At 35.4% G+C, this 16,228-nt stretch overlaps 1 protein-coding gene across 13 annotated transcripts in view; it reads right to left on the minus strand.

Annotated features, from left to right (window-relative positions):
- Nucleotides 1-16,228, minus strand: part of FAM227B (family with sequence similarity 227 member B) — a 195,864-nt gene that overhangs the window by 131,184 nt on the left and 48,452 nt on the right. The window lies entirely within an intron of this gene.

Here is a 16,228-nt window from a genome sequence, read left to right on the forward strand (position 1 = left end):
TCACCAATTGGAGGCCAACATTTAACTAAATTAAACTATTGGACCGCTTATCATTGTGGTTTTAATTTCAAAATATTTGTCATCAAGTCCCTTTATTTTATATAAATATTCTCGACTAATACATTTATAGGCAAAAGTTACATAAAAAGGCTAAATCAACAGGAACAACAGATTCATTTCATTCTTGTGGCTCACTTATATGTTCAAGTGGCAGGGAAGCTAGAAAGAATTGCCCTTCCTCAGATATACTCCGGGACGTACTATGAATGATATTTTGAACTGTTCTCTGATTTACGGGCCTTGCTAGGCTAGGTTCCTAGATCAGGCTTCTATGGCTGGAGTCTTGTGAAAATATCAAGAGCAGAGGAGAAACTATGTTTCTCATATTTGTTTCCTTAGTGCTTAGCAGAGTGTCTATCCATAATCAATTTTTATATGAATTCATTCAATGTTTGAATATTAAAGAAAATTCAGACTGAGACTAATCTTACTTCATTTTTAAAAGGGCAAAAAATGATGATATAAAATTTGAACAGAAATAGTGTACATAATATAAAATATGAACTATGTCAGGACCAAATACTCTTTGTCTACGGAGTTACAATCAAATTACACAGAAATGCTGAATTAAGCAAAACAAATTTAGCAGTAAATCCAATCTGGTAGTGTTTCTAGAAACACTTTTAATTCATTGTTTATCCGTCCCCTTTTAAAAAATCTATCATGCAAATTTTAGAAAATAAAATCAGTACTAGTTACACACATTTAAATTCTAGTATCTTAAAACTGTCCCTTGTATTCATTTGTAGACAAGGAAACTGAGATTGTGATACATCCAAAGTAGCTGGTTAGGTACAGAGATGTCACAAAAGTCTACGTCACTTAGCATGTACTTCCTACGCTTAGATTATCAGGATTATTAGCTAGTAGTTTCCCTCCTTAAAAAATTTCTATTGAGGGGAACCTGGGTGGCTCAGTCAGTTAAGTGTCTGACTCTTGATTTGGACTTGAGTCATGATCTCAGCGTTGGAGATGAAGCCCCACATCAGGCTCCATGCTGGGTGTGGAGCCTGTTTAAGATTTTCTCTATCCCTCTGCCCCTGCCAACCCCCACTCGTCTTCTCTCTCTCAAAAAAAATTTTTTTTCTATTGAGATATGATCTTTATGTTTGCATGCAAAGGCAACTTATGTTTTGGCAATTCACTTCATACACAATAATCAGTCCATACTGTGATGATTTGACTCAAGAGGAGGAAAGAAAGACTGCAATTTCTAATCCTGTTTCCTATTCTACTCTTACATGTACCTCTTTATGGGGAGGTAAACGGGGGGGGGGGGGGCAGTAAGCAAAATGTGCACATAAACAGAGGTTTTCTCTAAATGTTCTTTGAAAGGGAAAATTGGTTAAATGCATAGATTTCCAACAACAAGGAAGGAGAAAATTAAATGAAAGAATATGAGCTGTTAACAAAAGAAGTAATAAAAAGATATTTTCAAAACAATTAGTGAACTAAAACATTTTTCTATTAAAAAAAAAGCTGAAGTATAAATTATCAGCCTTTGAGTTGGCTATAAACTGACCTAATGATAGAAGAGGTGCTGGAGATAAATTCTTTGTTTCTATCTCTTAAGAGTTTGCTCCTCTGGTTCTCTGCTGGTTCTCTAGAGTTACAATGAACATACAGATGGACTACAAGCCCGACTGTAGTAAAAGCGATTCTATAACCACAAATGCACTAAAACAGTGTCTCTCAAAACTGTCTACTGAAATAACAATAATAGAAGTAGAGAATGAGAGTCTAAGGAATAATGCCAAAGGTGGCACACAAAATTTCTTGAAAATCTTTTTTTCTCTTAAAACTCATGTGATTTTTGCATTTTACTCCACACTACATTTGTGTTTGCTCTAAGATTCACACCAATAAGCAAAAGCGATACATCAGAAAGATGTACAAGGTTTGTCATGCAGCTTTGTTCACACCACTACCCTACTGCCTGATACTTGGGCATGAAGAAGACACAGGAGAACCGTGTCTTATCCAACTTTACACACTGATGACACATGGCTAAAGAAAACCAAAACTTTCTCTAAAGTTCACTATGAATAGGAGTGATATTAAAAATATTTAACGACCAGTATGAGTGGTTACTGGTCAATTAGAATGTCACTGATCTATCAGAAAATATGCAGGCCGCTGTGACTGACTTGTGGGTATGAGATGATTAGCTGTGACCATTTCTATGAACACTCTAAAACAGTTTTTAGAGAATATCTCTTAATTGGTCTCTATGATTTGAGTTCTTGATGTTCATCTTAACATAAAATAGTTCATTAAAACTTATAACTCTTTCAGCATTGTTGTCAGGCTGCTCTTTGTTCCACTTCTATATTTATTCAACAAAGCTGCTGCTTTCAATGAGGTTGATGTTCCTTCAGGCCCACATGTGCTCCCATTCATCCTCTAACTTTGAACGGTTTGTTAAGAAAATTCACTTTCTCTTGGGCTGTCACTTTCTCTGACAGGAACCAAAAAGTAATAAAGTCCTAGTCTCTTCCCCCAAATCCCTGTATTTACTCTCCCCCGAGAGGATGCCTCTTACATTTTCCTTTTACTTCCTGATAATTATGTGGTTCCGGTTTCCAAATCCTCATCATTGAATTTATGAGAACCTATACAAATTTATTCTCTTTCATATCGTCAGAACTTCTAACAATTGAAATATGAGATGAATAATAACATTGAGCTTAAAGATGGCAGGACTTTCTCTTGACAAATCCAGCCATGTATTAGTTATAGATTGTTATGTAACAAATTATCTTAAAACTTAATGGCTTAAAACAGCAAATAGTTATTGTCTCATATGTGGTCAGGACCCTGGACATGGGTTAGCTAGTTGTCTCTAGTTCGAATCTCTCATAAGGCTACAATCAAGAATGTTGGCCAGGGCTGTGGACATCTATTATTCCAATGCTCAACTTAGACAGGGATTCACCTTGGGTCCTCAGTGGTGGTTGACTCAAAATATCACTTTCTTACACCATGAGCCCTTCTATAGCACTATTTAAAACATGGTAGTTTGTTTCCTACAGAGCAAGGAACCAGAGAGAATGCCCAAAATGGAAGCCACAGTATTTTTAGAACCTAATCTTGACAGTGATTATCACATTACTTCTGCTTATACAAGGTAAGGAAATTACACAAAGGCATAAATACCAAAAGCAGGGATCGTCAGACGCCATCTTAAAGGCTGCCTAACACAAATAATAAATGGGATGTTTTTAAGGTCACTGTCACAAGACAGGATTCTTCAGGGCCTAATAAGAGTAATTCATGGCTTTCTCTGGGGAGCCATTCAGCAGAGAAAAATAGGTATATTCTCTGTGGCAACATTATTAATACTTCCCTGAGAGAAACTGTATAGCCCATTCTCACAAGGATAATTGAGCAAAGGTTGGAACCAGAGTCTAAACTGCCTATTAGCTTGAGTTGTGCCTCCTTAGAACTCCTATTATAGCTGGAAAACTAACAGTATCACTTTGCCTCTATATGAAGGAAATGACGCAGCCTTCAGACCCAACCTGAAGAAAATCCTCCCCTCCACCTCCCTGCCTCAAGAGAATAAAATCATATATTCCAGTTGAAATTTCCTTGAGCCATAGAGAGTTTTATTCTAGATGGTAAGGCAATTAATCACAAGTTCAGCAAGACCATGTGAGGATAAGAAGACCTAAAAAGACTTGAAAACAATCGATTTTAATGCTAGATGCATATTGGAATCACCTGGGTTTTTTTTTTTTTTTTTTTTTTTAAAGAAAAATGAAGCCTAAGCCCCAGCCCAGGCCAATTGCATCAGTATATATGGGATGGGGCACAGGCAACGATATTTTTAAACCTCCCTAGGAGATTCTACGGTACCTATGCGATTTAGAACCGATTAGCTAAATGGGGGGTGGGAGTGGGAAAGGAAATCCCTTTAGGAACTATACCTGGTTCTTTATCTTTGTTTCTTCCTTAAACACTCTGAAAAGCCTTATATTGCTTCCCATCTTAATTCCATATTTTCCAATATGATTTCAAAGTCTACAGTGCTTCTTGGATCCCCGGCTTTCCTAGATGCCTCTATATTTTTGCTATTCATAGTTGAGGCTAAAAGGAAATGCCAACACTAGAAAGAGAGCTACAACTGTTTTTGCATTCAGACAATTATGGGGTAAAAAGTGCGCAAAGGGTACCCCCACATACACCACAGTCCTTTCTCAAACAGAGTAGCCACGGTGATTCTGTTAAGTTGTATTTCAGATCATGCAATTCCTCTATTCAAAGCTGCAATCGTTTCCCATATTACTCAGGACAGAAATCAAAGTTTTTAGAGGGGCCTATGGAGTGGCAATGGAAAAGGTGAGTGATTAAAACTTAGATGGTAAATTAGGTGTGGGCAAGACAACAGGGAAAAACAATAACAGGGGCGCCTGGGTGGCACAGCGGTTAAGCGTCTGCCTTCGGCTCAGGGCGTGATCCCGGCGTTATAGGATCGAGCCCCACATCAGGCTCCTCCGCTATGAGCCTGCTTCTTCCTCTCCCACTCCCCGTGCTTGTGTTCCCTCTCTCGCTGGCTGTCTCTATCTCTGTCGAATAAATAAATAAAATCTTTAAAAAAAAAAAAAAAGAAAAAGAAAAACAATAACAATACAGAATTACGCATTCAGATTCCTTGGCAGATATCATTGAATTCTCAGTCCATTTTAAAGAAACTCAAACTGTACACTGTAGGAAATATTCAGTGGGCATGATAATTATTAGAATCATACTCAGAGTTCATAGCCCCATATAAAATCTGATAAATGAAGCACATTGTTATGTCTGAAGTAAAAGAAAAAATATTGAAGACATGCATATATCAATTTAACAAAATTTTTCTATTAATCATGGATCTGACAGACTAGATAGATGAAAACACCTCTATTTTACTCTTCCTTATTTAATTGATCTATTGTTGGTTATTTTGGTTGTTTCAAACCTTTCACTAACATAAATACGAATTCCTTGGTATATACTCTACTGATTATTTTCCTTTTTTAAAGGATTTGAGAGAAATTGAGTGAGCAAGAGAGAGCACGCACGCACAAGCAGGGCTGGGGGAGGGGCAGAGGGTGAGGGACAAGCAAACTCCCTGCTGAGCAGAGAGCCCCATGAGGGACTCAATCCCAGGACTCTGGGACCATGACCTGAGCAGAAGGCAGACACTTAACTGACTGAGCCACCCATGCATCCCTGATTATTTTCTTAAGATAATTACAGGAAATAAAATGATTAGACCAAAAAAAAATCCTGTAAAAACACAAATTGAAAAACTGATTTTCAGAAAGCTTTTTTCAAGTATATACTCCAACCAACTATGCATGGAAGTAGACAAACATTCTCTCTAATATTTACAGTAAAAATTTAGTCAGCTTTTATTCTCATCTCTACTTTACCAAAACCCAGGCAGCTTCTTCTTCTTCAACCTCTTTAGATGTATCTCTTTCGTGATCCTTCTACAACCTCATGACCTCATGTCTAGAGTTTAGCAATATTCCTTAATCATTCTTCTGTCTCAAGTTCTTCTCCAACTCAGCTGCTACCTAATTCTTAATTCCTAAAATACTATTTTGACTACGTCAGTTGCCAGCTGAAGAAGCCATGTTGGTTCTTTATTGCCTATTGGATTTAAATTCTTTTAAAAAGCTGTCAAACAATTGGCTCCACCTTGCCTGTTCCATTTTCTCACTGCTCAACACAGACTTTACAGTTTCCTTAGTCCACTGTCTTTGTCCCACTGCCCGTCTCTCCTCACCAACCCATAAGTTTTAAAAGGAAAAGGATCTTACCTGTTTTGTTCACTTATGTATTCCAAGTACCTTTGAAAGTCTCTGGCATAGAGTAAGCACTCAGTAAATAGTCACTAAATAAACGGTTAAATCAATTCCAATTCATTGACAGAATAATGAGCCTACCTCACTACAAAGCATGATTCCAATATTTAAGCAAGATAAAATGTAATTGTTACAAATGTGTAGAAACATACCACCTTGTTTTGTTCAAACCAGTGACTAATCTCTCAGAAGAATTTAAATCCTTGTTATTCACTTCACCTTAGCATGGCTTTTTCATATCATTCAATAAAGAATGTTAATGCATTTCATAATGCAATGAGAACCCACTTTTTTTCCCATGCTCTCCAGCACCTCTGACCACTACCACCAATCAACAAACCAACATACCTGGGGGAGGCATTTGCCAGTCACCCTGTGGCAGACCATGGAAGATTGTCTTAAAAGCTAAATTAGTAATTAGGAAGTTGCTTGGTAAACACGGCATCAAAGCAAAGGGAGGTAAAATGGTTTTGAAAGATATATTATCCAAATTATTATAAAAACCTAATTTACAAGGTCAAATCTAGATAGTTCTGTAAAAACACTGCAGGTTTCTGGTTCCTCAGGCTACATCTATCTTGTGCCACATGTTGTTTATCCCACTTTTTTCATATAGTATTTCTCCACATAGTATAAAATATAACCAATGACAATACAATAATACAACTTACTAAATTACTACCACATTGAGAGTTTATATCTCTGGCCATCTTAGTGTTTTGGGGTTTCCTCTCTCTTTAGCCATGCAAATTCCTTGGTTTTCTTTTAATATTATATAATGAAAAGCACAATGTTGAGATTTTACTGGCTTAATTCTCAGAAAGCTACTTTATTTCCAAGTTTTAAGGGTTCTTTTTTTTATTGTCCCCAAGCATTGCTGACAGCGAAGAGGTAGCAATTGACAGAGGTACAAATTAAAGTTCAAGTAGCTATTTGGGCTATTGTTCATTGGGCTATTACTATTTCTGGAACATGTCGTTTGCTAAATATCAACTAGCACTTGTGTATGGAGTAACTAGTTACTAGTATACTAGTAACTATGTTTCTTTTCTATTCCTTATCTCCCCCAGCACTAAGTATAATGATATATACATAGGTACTTAAAAGTTACATGTTAACTGAATATAAGGATTTTTTACTGCGTGTAGTTTAAACTACAGTTTATAAAAAATCATGAAGTGTTTTAATTTTTTAACCTTCAAGTCCAAAGAGAAAAAAATTGGGTTTAAAAACTAGGAGAGAGGCATAAAAATAGTTTTTGAAAAACGATCTTCATCTAATTTAAAAGGTTAAATGGTGTTGTACCACAATAAGAGAAATGAACATTAAAACTTTAGTCTTGTAAATAATCTAACAATACACTGGTTAAGGGGAGCTGGCTTGTAAATCCTGAGTCATTCCAGATACTGAAATTCTGTAGCTGCTTACATTCCAGTCCTAAAAAGGGAGATACGCCATTTGGGTTGGAAGGCAATTTTTAACTATCTGCTGTCTATTTCATTAAAAACAAAAACAGAACATTTTTTTAGTTTAAAATTTTGGAGAAAAGTTAAGATCACATAACAATAAGTATCTCAAATGTCAAGGAGAAATTATGGTCTAAATATGTTTTGGATTAGAAGCAGCAATTCTGAGACAGCACTATACATGGAGCACAGGTTATTTTATTTCTTGAAAGTCATATATATGCACACATGCATATATACATACACTCATGTTTTACCCCAGTTCTGCCCTAGACCTGCCTTAGCATTCCTCTAGCACACAGATTAATATATTTATACACACAACACACACACAGAAGATACACACACATACACACACATGCACGCACACAACTACAGAGGGGGAAGAGTTCTAAAATAATAAATCTAGGCCACCAGTCTCTATTGCTAATTCCATCTCAATAGTCAACAACTACCTGGGAAGATTATTCAGCATCTAAGAATAGAAGTAATAGCGTAATAAAATGTTAGAGAAGGGGAATATAGAAAATTATCTAATCACATCAGTTTTTTCAGGTAGAAACATAAGGCCCAAGGGTATATAAGATGATCAAGGAATTCTTAAGTCTTTAATGTGCAAGTTAAATATGTCAGCGCTGAAGAAATATTAGTAACTGCAGAAAAGTTTCCAAATCAAAACATACTTATGGCCTAGTAAATTATCTGAGTCTTATGTTTAGGGGATCCTCCATAGTGATTACTGACTCCAGCTTGGGGACAAGCAACACAAATACTGTAAAACTACAAGCAGGATATGGCCCCTCTCAAATGCCATAGAGCAAGCCCCTCCGCAGTGATTTCCTGTAGGGCAGTAGTCCTCAAGCTTTTTGGTCTCAGGGCTCTTTTATACTCTTAAGAATAACTGAAGACACCAAAGAACTTTTGTTTCTATGGATTTTGTATGTATTAGTATTTCCTATAATAGAAATTAAAACTGAGAAATCTTGAACATTAGTTCATTAAAAATAATGGTAAGAAACCCATTTCATGTTAAAATAAATAGCATCTTTTTAGAAAAGCTAACTATTTCTTTTTCTAAGTCTTTAAATTCCAGTTAGTTAACATAATGTAGTATTAGTGTCAGGTACACAATATAGTCATTCAACACTTCAATACATCACCTGGTGCTCATCACAAGTGCCCTCCTTCATCCCCATCCCCTATTTCACCCATCCCTCCACCCACCTCCTCTCTGGTAACCATCAGTTTCTTCTCTATAGTTAAGAGTCTGTTTCTGGGTTTGCTTCTCTCCTTTTTTCCCCTTTGCTTGCTTGTTTCTTAAATTTCTCACATGAATGAAATCATATGGTATTTGTCTTTCTCTGACTTATTTCACTTAGCATTACACTCTCTAGCTCCATCCATGTCACTGCAAAGGGCAAGATTTCATTTTTTTTTATAGTTGAGTAATATTCCATTTTGTGTGTGTGTGTGTATATACCACATCTTGTTTTTTTCCTAGAAAAAGATAACTATTTTCAAGAAAAGTTTTGTGAAGAGTAACACTGCTTTCACATTTTAAAAATCTCTTTAACATCTGCCTTAGTAGAAGACAGCATGATTCCAATATTTACTTCTGCATTTGTTCTGTTGTGATACATTTTTTAAGATTATATTTGTATACTGATGTATATGAAGAAAATATGGTATCACACATATAATTGGAAAAATTAGTATTTGAATTGCCTTTTCATATAATTGTGAATATTCTTTGATACTACACCAAAACTTGACAAGTTGTAGCTTCTTCATGGTGGGTTGCAATATGGAATCTAAAACTGCATTTTTAAAATCCATGTATTATTTTTAAAAATGCAATGTACTGATCATTTGAAAAATACTGGTTCAGTGAGTTTTGCAGATCTTCTAAATGTTGACACGTTTCTTTATATGATATCAAAAAATCACATTTGTTAATATCACCACTGACTTATTAGGCAGTCTTTAAGTATCGAAAAACTGTCAAGATCATGGTGATAGAAGCATGTTCTCCAAATTTTTTCTTTGATACTCAAATTTTATTATTGGCCACAGCAAAAGCATTCCATACATAAGGATTACTACACTATTTTTTAACTGAATTCCTGTAGCAGAGACACTTAGCTGTCTTTCAAAATGTGCAGCTCCCCATTTCATAGTACAGAGTTGTCACTATGTAGCAGCTTGCCAGCCAGAGTTTTGATTTTCTAGCCCTTCTTACATCTAAATATAGCCGTGGCTTGTTTTCACTTAATGACATCAGAATGAATGTGATGTGGATAACTTCTGAGCCAAGACGTTTTAAAATTGAGGTATAATTGACAGAATACATTAATTTCAAGTGTACAATATGATTTGATATATGTACATACTCCAAAATGATCATCACAATAAGTCCAGTTAATATCCATCACCATATATCATTATAAATTTTTTTTCTTGCAATGAGAACTTTCAAGATTCACTCTCCAACCTACTTTTAAATATGTAATACAGTATTATTAACTAAATCACTATGCTGCACATTACATTTGCATGAGGTATTCATTTTATAACTGGAAATGTATAACTTTAGCCAAGACTTTTAAGGTTGTGTGCCTATTTCCCTTATATTCTCCTGGTGCAGATTAATTCTAATGACTATGCAGTTCTATAGGTTGATGACCCCACAAGGCAGAATAGCCTGGATCTCTGAAACACTACATGGAGGAGAGATACTCATTGACCACTAACGAACATAAAAACTCAACAAGGTACCTTTAAAGGTAGGCTAGGGCCCAAGAAAACTATAAGAGCCTCAAAGTTCAAATAAACACATAGATTTCGTAACAGTCATAATCTAAGTAGAAATTTACAGAAAAAACTACTTTGTAAAAAAACAAAACAAAACACCCAAAACCCTCTTTAAGCAATTCTTGACTTTTTGAAATGGTACAACAGCCCTTTGAGTTCCCCTGCCAAAAACACCAGTACATAGCAGACCTGTGCTTTCCCAGTGGTGGCTCAGTTACTTTCAAAGAATTAGAAATTCCAACTCTTTGCCATCATTGTACTTCTGGACTACTTTGGGCCCAGAATGTGGGTTTCCAGTTCCCCAAACCACTGCTATTTCTAGAGAAATCCCTATAGAAAATTTGGAAATAAGTGAATTTTCCCCCCTAGTCTTCTGCTCTTTTTCTGACCCGTCTACTAACATCTCTCCCTCCTTCCTTCTCATGTATTAACATTTGATCCCAGGAAAGGATCTAAAAACTCATTGACATTAGTCATGAATGAAGGATTAAGGCTATGGCCACAATTATAAGTTACAACTCTTATCCTATGATGACAATTTTAAGCCTTAATATATTTATAAGCTTGTCAAATTAAATGACTAAGAGGAAGCATGTGAGGAGGCTATGAGTTCAGACTCTAAGGCTGGAAAATTCCTGGATATGAATTCGTATTCCACTACTTATCAGTTATGTGACCTTAGGTAAGTTATTACTTAATTTCTTATGCTTCAGTTTTCTTATTTTATAAGGGATAATAGAAGTGAACTGCCACATAAAAATATTACTAATAAGGCTCTAAAAAGTTAACACATGTTATGAAGTACATACTTCAAACAGAAGAGTTATACAAGTTTAAGACAAATTATTAAATTTTAATTTTTACCAGTATATGAAAGGAAACACTCATTAAACCCCTAATCTGCCTTCCCAGACTTAGAAGATCTCATCCAGAAACAGAAAAATCTAGTCATGTTTAGAATCAAATATAAAAAGTATTTTTCAAATATTTAGGGATAAATAAAATATATGATACATTTTATCAAGATTTCCTATTATTAAAATCAAGTGTATTTGAACCAAATACAATATTTATGTTTATTCAAGTGAAAATGATCATACAGTATAAAAGCTCTTTCAAGCATTGTAATTCGCCACCTAGAATCTTCATGTTAGATTGCAATAAATGGATACTGAAATAATAACTTCTGAAAAACCGAGGATTATCATGAAGCAACATATAAATAAGGGATGTTTGGAATAAACATTATTGAAATAAAAGTTCACAAACAGTATTTCCTAGAAGAAGAGAAAAAACTTTCTTGACTATCCACAGAGTAACTTGACTATGTTTTCTTGATGGTCAAAATACTGGTAAAAAAAAATTGGCTAATACCTATTGATTATTTTAAATTATTGAATGTTGATCATTGTTAAATTTTGCAATGTAAAATGGTTTCATGTATTTTGCTTATGTAAAGAACATAAAAACAATATTACATATTATAGACAGAATGGATGCCCACAAATTTCAGTATTCATTACCTTTGGAGAGGGGGAAAGAGATTTAGAAATGGTACCAAAAAAGCCTGTAAATAAAAGGCTTGTAAGGAAAATATGGAAAAATACAAATATTTATTACATGTGGGAAATGTTCTTCACTGTTCTGCATGCTTGCCTAAAATATAATAATAAAAACACACCTATGAGGAGACTTCTACATAAGGCGGTGGGGTAAACGCAGCTACTTTAGTCTATCTCCCAACCCTCAGTTAAATAACTATGAAACATAAATAGGAAAATCTGCATCAGCCCCAGAACACAGTTTTTAAAACTGGTATTATATCTGAAACCTATGAAATAAAACCAAATTTGTAAAAGTCTTTGATAATACTTTATCACATGAAGGGAAAGTACGCAGGAGCAGGTCTTGAGAGAGCCACATGCCCACTGGCAGAAGCTTAACGTGCTTTCCAAAGAAAACGTCCAGATGGCTTACAAACACATGAAAAGATGCTCAACATCATTTATCACCAAGGAAATAAAAATCAAAACCATGATGAGATACCACCTCACACCTGTCAGAATGGCTATAATTAACAATGCAAAAAACAACAGGTGTCGGTAAGGATGAGGACACGGTTGGTGGGAATGCAAAGTGCCGCAGCCACTCTGGAGAACAGTATGAAAATTCCTCAAAAGGTTAAATATAGAACTACCCTATGATCCCGCAGTTACATTACTAGGTATTTATCCAAAGGATACACAAACACAAATACGAAGGTTCAAAGGGGTACATGCACACCGATGTTTGTAGCAGCATTATCAACAATAGCCAAGGTGATTTCCTCAGCCAATATTCTGAGGAATATTACTCAGCCATCAAAAAGAATGAAATCTTGCTATGTGCAATGATGTGGATGGAGGTAGAGTGTATTATGCTAAGTGAAATAAGTCAGTTAAAGAAAGACAAATACCATGGGATCTCACTTACATGTGGAATTTAAGAAAGAAAACGGATTGCATACAGGGAGGAAAAAAAAGAAAGGAGAGAGGAAAACAAACCATAAGAGACTTTTAATGATAGAGAACAAACTGAGGATTGATGGAGAGAGGTGGGTGGGGGATGGGCTAGATGGGTGATGGCTATTAAAGAGGGCGCTTGTTATGATGAACACTGGATGTTTTACGTAAGTGATGAATCATTGAATTCTAGTCCAAAAACCAATATTGCTCTACATGTTAACTAACTAAAATTTAAATAAATTTAAAAATGGGGGAACAAAGGAAAGCACAAGTTGCACTGAAATGAGATGTTCGGTTGGGAAACCAGTGAGAAGCTTTACTCAAAGTCATTTTACATCTACAGTACAGGAGCACCTGGTAGCCTGGTAATCTCCTGAAAAAGCTAAGACATACTGTAAAAAATTGTGGTCTTTCCTAGGAACTTGATTTTTTGCTTTCAGCTTAACTTCCAGAGCCCTTTCAGTTTTTACTCTGTAATAGAAAACTGTTCTAGGTTTATACAACATTTACCAAATGAACAAATTTTAGTGGCCTTTTCCTTATTTTTTTCCCATCATCCCTATATATACTCAGTTTTTATGCTGCAGCAGTTAGTCTGTTACAGTATTTCATGTGAAAAACTTTCCCTAGAGGATTTTATATCCTCAGTGTTAGGGGGATACCCTCCAGCGGTAGAATGAAACTTTTTGGTTAAACTTTTTGGTACCTCTGAAACAGGGGTACCCTCCCTCCCTCTTCAGTCTGACCATTTAAGTTTCTGTCTCACTTGAAATATTTGGCTAAGACCTTTACTAGGTCTGCAATGGAGCTTAGGGAAATGCAAGGATTAGAATTAGATTTATCATTAGGAAACTTGTCATTCATATCAAGACACATTCCAGTGACATTCTCCAATTTTAGAGACAATTTTTAAAATCTTGGAAACAACTAAACAGAAAAGTAAAACAAAATTCGATAAATTAACTGTAAAGAAAGAATAAAATAGTTGGCTTTAGACTTTTCTACTAGACTAATTAATAGAAGATAATGAAGCAACATATACACTTTAAAGGGAAAACGTGACTTGAAAATTTGATATTTAAATTGTAAAATAAAGTTAATTTTTAAATAAAATATTTAACTTACATCAGTCTGACTTTCCACAGGTAAAAGTTATAAATTCTTGAAAATATTTTTTAAAAACACAACTGTTTGGAGGTACCAGAGAATGACCAAGAGCAGGTAGAAACTGGAGGGGAGATGAGCCTGATAAGAAAGGAACCTCTAGTGGATGCAATTTGTGTTCATGCAGTTGCAGGTTTTTCGCTGATGGTACTACATAGTCATCATAGCATGTAAGTGGATAGAATTCAAACATAAAGTGGAAATATTATTGGTTTAAGGAGTCAGAGGCTGGTATTTGGGACTGCCAGAGGGCTGAAAAATGAGGGAGTTCTAGAAATTCTGGAAAGAAAGTGGCTGCAGAGGGGGAAACCCAGAATCTGAATATTATAAGCTCTCTCTGAACCCTTGGCTGGTGTCTGCATTACTCATGCATAGGGTGAGAAGAGGGAGCTCCAGAAGGATGGGTAGAAAGGAATAGCTGTGTGGCTAAAAGTTCTAAGTGGAGATTTTAGTGGCTGACCATCACAGAACACATAACATTTGGACTTCAAACTCAGCCAAAGTAACGTACCTGAACAAAAATTAACATTGTCTATTGGAAGTTAACAGAATTCAGAATATCCTCAAAGTTTCATTCAAACTCCCAAGATTACATAAAAAGTTATTAGACATGAAAGGAGACAATAAATTGTGATTCAGTCAAGAAAAAGATAGTCATAGAAATCAATCTCATAGTTATCCAAATGTTGGCATTACCAGACAAGAACTTAAAAGAAACTATTTTAAACATGTTTGAGGACTTAAAAGAAAATATGGTCATAATGAAGAAAGAGAATCTCAGAATAGAAATAGAAACTACCAAAAAAGGACCAAATGGGAATTCTTAACTGAAAAGTACAATGTATGAAACGAAAAATTCATTTATTGGGATTAAGAGTGAGAGTCAGTGAACTTAAAATGAAATAAATGGAAACTATGAAATCTATAAAATATAAAACATAGAGAAAAAAGATTGAAAAAAACCAACAAAGTCCCAGTGAACTGTGGACAACATTAAGTAATATAATACATGCTAAATTGGATCCCAGAGAAGAGAAATAGAACAGAATTTATTCGAAGAATAATGGCAGAAAATTTCCCAAATTTGGTGAAAAACATCAAATCACAAGTTTAAGAAAATTAATGAGCCCAAGGAGGATGAAGACAAAGAAAAGTATGTCAGCACATCATGGGCGAATTTCTGAACACCAAGAACAAAGAGAAAAATCTCAACAGCAGCTAGAAGAAAAAAGGCACACTGAATAGAGTAGAAATCAACAAACTACAGCCTGCAGGTCCAATCCAGTCCATGTCCTATTTTTCACATCACTTGGAACCTAAGAAGGGTTTTATGTTTTTAAAGAATTGTAAAGAAAAATAGACGATATGTATCTAACAGAACCTAAAATATTGACACTTTGGCCCTTCACAGGAGAAGTTTCTGACCCTAGACATGGTGAAATGATGATAAGAATAAAGTCTGACTTTTCATTAGAAATAATAGAAACCAGAACACAATAGTACAATATCTTGCTAAAAGGCAAATGAAAAATGAACCCAGAATTCTATACCCAGCAAAAATATCCTTCAAAAATAGAGGCAGAAGGAACACTATTTTTAGATAAGTAAACAAGGAAATTCACTGCTAGAAGAAATGAACCATGAGAACTGCCAAAAGGCAGTTTCTCAGGCTGAAGGAAAAGACCACCACAAGGAACTCAAATTTATAATAAGGAATGAAGTGCCAGGAAGGATAAATATATGAATAAATATAGAAAACTATTTTAAGTCTTCTCTTAATCTTTTAAAAATACATATGATTGCTTCTACTTCTAGCTCTTATGGAGTAACAAGGACTGGATTTACTCTTAAACGACGAAAAATTTGGACAAGATACATGAAAAAATGGTTTTTATGTGTTAGACAATAGGCAGCACAGGTTAGTAATCCCCAAGAAAAGAGAAACAAGTGTAGGAGCCCTTCAATTGTCTCCTCCCCACAGTGCAAACAGAATCTCACTGAGTTGAGAAAGTAAAATTTAGCATTCAGGAAGGCAACGGCAAGCTACAGTTCATAGGTCAGTATAAATATGAGGAGACAGATGCACACAGAGAGCATTCTGAAGATCCTTAGAGGGTTATCCTTGAATCTTTGCCTGAGGTTGGTAAAGAGCCACCCACAGGAAGGAGCAGGCAGAACACTTCTTGGGGCTCACACAAAGGTCATGTTCTAGACAGTCAGATGGGAAACCTATACGCAGAGCAAGGGGTAGAATACTGAGCAGGGTATTGCCTCATCAGGGGAAGCAAGTTAGGCCTAAACGAAAGACTTCACTGGTTCTACCTAATGAAGCTTGAAAGCAAGGCTCAAAAATACATCAAAATATTTC

This window comes from Ursus arctos, unplaced genomic scaffold, assembly GCF_023065955.2.
Source record: "Ursus arctos isolate Adak ecotype North America unplaced genomic scaffold, UrsArc2.0 scaffold_36, whole genome shotgun sequence".
NCBI lineage: Eukaryota > Metazoa > Chordata > Mammalia > Carnivora > Ursidae > Ursus > Ursus arctos.